The sequence below is a fragment of the Oncorhynchus mykiss genome, chromosome 9, assembly GCF_057628025.1.
Source record: "Oncorhynchus mykiss isolate SJ-2025 chromosome 9, ASM5762802v1, whole genome shotgun sequence".
Taxonomy (NCBI): Eukaryota; Metazoa; Chordata; class Actinopteri; order Salmoniformes; family Salmonidae; genus Oncorhynchus; species Oncorhynchus mykiss.
Window position 1 is genome coordinate 61822399 of NC_143030.1, and position 5000 is coordinate 61827398.

At 35.2% G+C, this 5000-nt stretch overlaps 2 protein-coding genes across 22 annotated transcripts in view; one reads left to right on the forward strand and one right to left on the reverse strand.

Annotated features, from left to right (window-relative positions):
* LOC110532437 (protein phosphatase 1 regulatory subunit 12B) overlaps positions 1–233 on the forward strand; it is a 36335-nt gene extending 36102 nt beyond the window's left edge. For all 5 annotated transcript variants that reach the window (XM_090184855.1, XM_036988412.2, XM_036988408.2 and 2 more), the window contains one exon: positions 1–233. This exon is cut by the window's left edge and continues 1132 nt beyond it. The gene's annotated coding sequence lies outside the window, so the exon portion shown is untranslated.
* A 229-nt stretch (positions 234–462) lies between these two features.
* Positions 463–5000, reverse strand: part of LOC110532436 (synaptotagmin-1) — a 100467-nt gene continuing 95929 nt past the window's right edge. For 9 of the 17 annotated variants that reach the window (XM_090184851.1, XM_090184852.1, XM_036988420.2 and 6 more), the window contains one exon: positions 463–5000. This exon is cut by the window's right edge and continues 1399 nt beyond it. The gene's annotated coding sequence lies outside the window, so the exon portion shown is untranslated. The other 8 variants (XM_090184846.1, XM_090184844.1, XM_090184849.1 and 5 more) reach the window with 1 other exon arrangement.

Consider the following 5000-nt stretch of genomic DNA (forward strand, 5'->3'; position numbering starts at 1 on the left):
CATAACATGAGGCACTAACGTGAGACACTTTATGTATACCACATGTGCCTTTCCTGAAAGAACAATACAGCTATCTGTCTACATATGTACTGTAAGTATATTTAAAGACAGTATCTTATGTTGAAACAACTTTACCATGTATGTATTATAAGAGACCGGAAAAAGACTGAAATGCTACTTGTACATGTCTGTGGTTTGATCACTTGCTCAATAAACTGTAGATGGTTAAATATGTGATAACTGTCATTATGTGTGTTCTCACTCTACCAAAATCTTTATCACTTGGCATTAAGTGCTTCTCAAAGGAATTGTTCAGTGCTGAGCGCTAAATTCCAGCTATCATGCGATAAAAACTGGTATAAAACCAATGAACACATTGATGCTGAAGTTAATATCCCCTTGTAGAGAGGTTACAGAATAAAGAATAGAGCCATGATGCACAGACAATACATGAGTCCAAGCTTATTAAAAGGCCTTTATTTCCTATTTGTTTCTTACAGAGCTGGTAACACTTATGATAGATCTGTATTGAGTTATTTGGTTCCCTCGATAACTTTACAAGGATCCTCGATGCTCATCCACTGACGGGCCGTGGGCAGTTTGTATAGGAGCAACGTTTTGTGTCCAGTCAAGGGCTAAAGCATGCGATCCACAGTAGGCACAAGTACTGACATGAACACACGCACCACAACACTAAGACACGAAGAAACACAGCCAGAGGACACGTAATCTCATGGTCCTCTGAGGCTTAAAAAGAGGATGAAGAGAAAGAGAGGAGAAAAAAGTATTTTCGAATGCAATTGTAGTATGGAAAATTAGAAGTGAAGGAAGAGTTCAAGAGAGAGGGTTGGTACTATTCTGCATGTTTTGGTAGTATATATATCCATGTTGTAAACGCGAAGGACGACATTCCTCTGAAAATCAGTATCATTCTGGATCCAAAGGAGCCCCCAGCGAGTCCAGTTCCACAACAACAGCACATTAAAATGCTAAGACAGAAAAACAGTGAATTCATGGTGGAAAAGTTCAATCATTGTCTTTTCCGTTGGTCCTAATGCAGTTTTGCATTCTAAATATAATACAATAGAAACACAACACTAACCTAGTGATTATTACAGTAGAAAGAGGAAACACAAACAGAGACAGGAGAACACACTGTAAGGTGGTGAGTGACCTAGGCCAACTGAAACACTCCTTAACACAGTATTGACATGGAAGTTGTATGACTTTTCTGTTATTTCTCTACTTTCTCTCTCTTTCTGCATTGTTGGGAAGGGTCTGTAAGAAAACATTCCCCTGTAAGTCCACACCTTTTGTTGACGAAGCATGTGACAAATCCAATTTGATTTGATATGATGCTCTAGTTTGGAGGGTATCCCTTTGAAAATCACATGGACCTTTTTCATAAAGTACTTGAATAATTCATTTAAAAAGCTTGATAGAAATAAAACAGCTAGTAGTACAAAAGAACAGTAGAATGTAGTGTGTGAATCATCGTGCTCTCAATCCATTGTTCCTTCACCGCTGAGATATAGCCTGCAGTTAGTTTCTAAAGCAGTACTACTTTGCATAAAGTAGATATATCAATTTAGGCTTTCAAAAAATAGGTAATCCTATAATATAAACATTTTAAACCATTGTAAATAAAAAAACATATTTGTTAATTATTTTTATCACCACTTAAATGTACACTTAAGAATGGTTTATGTATTCTGGGCATGCAGATATATACGCCTGGTAAGTTGCAGTAGTACTGTGTTTTAGCACTGCAACCTCTAACTTTATAAAGGGCCTATGCTTTTTGTTCTTGTAACATACATACATACATACACACAAACACACAGTTGTCAGTCGTATTCCCCATATAGAGAACTGTCCAATGACCGTGGCAGTGTAAAAAGCATTGAAACAATCAACTCTTTTTAATAAAAATGTGCTATATTTGAACCTTTAATCACAGTTATTTTATCATCTAAACTGCATCCGCATCAGTGGAATTATTTGGGCTCTGAAATAGATTCAAACAGATTACTGATGATGATTTCATGGAATTGTAAATATAGATGGATATACTGGCAGTATTTTGGAAAGACACTGAAATCGTCAATTGGATTGAAGTTCCATATGTGCATCGGTTTGGTCACAGTTCAAAAGGATTGATTGTGACATTGAGAAGCAACATCAATGATCCCATTATAAAATAGTTGCAAACATCAAACAACACTATGATTATTATTTCAATAGTGTTGCTATTAGAGGAATTGTTGACTTGAAACAGCTGGTTTCCATCAAAGTGTCTAAGATTAGACTGTCGATGATTTATCTTAACTTTACTGTTTACCATGAACGCAACATATGTTGATCAGACAATAATGCTGAGACTTGGCACTGTTACAAGATAGATAGATATGTCTGCCATATCTTTGATCACAATATGATGTCATGTCTGTAAAGCCACTGTGGATGAAAATAGAGGGATCCATACATCGCAGTCAGGGTCCTAAATGAATTGCACTCAGCCCAAGGATCACCAACAGACGAGCCTGACACTCACATTTCAATAATGTAAATGTTCCGGATGACTTCTTCAGGTATTTTCGATAACATCTTGTGAGATAAGAAGAACCATGATTCATACTATCAAAACAAGGCATATACAAATTACATCACTGGAATACATTAGCTACACATGTATAAAATAAAGACAGCTTTAACATCTTCAAAGTAGAAAACAAAATCACATCCCCTATACTAAACTCACAACTGCTCTCAGTGCTCAATATTTTGCCTCCTAGAATCTAGATGAGTCCAGAGTTCTGAACAGAATGTACATGACAAACACTGACCTAGGAAGATTAAGAAGTGTTTTTTTGTTTTTGTTTTTTACAAATCAATAACTAGTTATACAGCAGAGCTCTAAAGAGCTAGTGCTTGAGTATTATGGCTTTAGTTTTTATCTAATTCAACTATCTGTATACACATTCACATATATTTGTGTAATTAGCACTGTAAAATATATATAATTGCAAAGGGTGTCAGGTCATTAAACCAACGCAAAGTAAAATTCCCCCCAAAAGGTTTAATGTACAGTAGGGGACTCCAAGCTTTATGTCCAGTGTGGAGATCTGTGGATTCAGTTCTGGTGGCTCATTAGCATCCTAAATAGTAGGCTTGTAATACATGTTTGTCCAAAAATCAGGTTAATCTTTTTTTACAGTCTTTTTAACCAAATGGTGGATATGTTTCAGCAATGGCACTGATCATTGAAGAGTTCCACTTTGGAATAGTTGTATTTCTTGAACTTGGAGGCCCTCTACAATCACTGATGTTTGGCAAGAAGACCAACATAGACTTAAATCATCTCAAAGGAAACAATACGTAAATAAATACATTTGAAATAAATGATAATTAATCCAAATGAAATCACAAGGATTTAGATAGCAAGCATGCGGCTACATTTTTATCCTACATGAACTCACACACAGTACTTGACGACAAACTTGCTTAAAAGTTTAGGCATGGACAGAATCATATTATTCTAATATATTATGACATTCTCTCCAATAACCCATTCATGGAAAATAAATACATATTTGTTTCATTTAGAAAATATACAGTGTATCTTTTTTCCTGCATTGTGTTACAGTATTAAAATGACAAATGACACCCACGTACACAAATTATTTTTGCTTTATCTCTAAACCATGCTATTCTGTACAGTATTTTGTAGAAACATGCAGTATCAACCTGTATGAACTATGTATATAGGCAAAACTACTCACCGATGGGTCGTTTGATTGCTTGCATTTAGTCTTTTCTTTAGTGTTGTTTTTTGAACATATAGAAGAAACTAAATCAAATGAAACATAAAACATAACTAATCTGACCCCTACTGGACATATACATAAAGATATGGATGTCCTATAGAGACAAGCAATACATTAACCAACATTCACTACTGTAATTCCCAAAAGTATAAAAGTTGTCAAACTGTTAAAACATTAAACTGCTTTGCTTGTTCTTAAACACAATCGAGTACTTTTTGCCGTCCTTGAAATACGTTGCTTTGAACTATTTTGTTGTTTGGAACAAGATGGTGCACAGAGACAGTTCATGTCCCATTACATTACTAGTGTGGCTCGAAAGTCTAATGGCATTTTGCTACGACTTTGACATTTTTTAAATGTCAATTTAATTCAGTCATATGATCAGTTTTATGCTCAAATTTATCTCAAGAGAAAGTCAAAATGTAAAATCACTTATTCAGCAAAGGATCTGAGGAACAGCATTTAATTGAAATGTGTCTTATTCCCAATCAGAAGACTTTTGAATATGTGACCTGACTCAAACTCACGACATCTCATCACAAATACTCCATAGATCAAAGAACAATCTATAACCACGTAACATAGAGATATCCAGTATAGTGCAATTAGATTCAGCAGTTTGGCCATCTGTGTATAACATACACATAACGGGAACCTTCCAGATCTTATCCTTTCAATCAAACTTAACAACAACAATTGTCTCAGAGCAATCAAAGTGCATTCACAAGAAAAACAAGGTTAAAATGATCAAATAAAAACTACAAAAATAATGATTCACTCATAAATTCACTCTCTTGTTTTTTTACCAGAAATGATTCATCATAAAATAAATGGTAAATCTCTGGTTTTTGGAGAGTAGAATTAGAACAGAACATTTTGATTTAAAGTGCTTGAGGAATAAAAGTGTTTGACGTTGAAAAGAAAAGAGTGAGTAAAAAACAACACAGCTAATTGGAAGGCGTCCCTGGTAGTTGAGAATTGCTTATTTCATTACTTGGAAGGCTTGTCTCCTTTATGACTGTAAGACGGATACAGGGATTCCTTTGAATAAGTGACATCCTTGTTGTGAGTCCATGACTAATGGCAGTAGCACTGAACAGGGAGATAGATCCTAAATAGTAGAGGCATTGGAGGGGAAGGTGGTAGATTGCAGGCAGTAGAATAGACACCTGA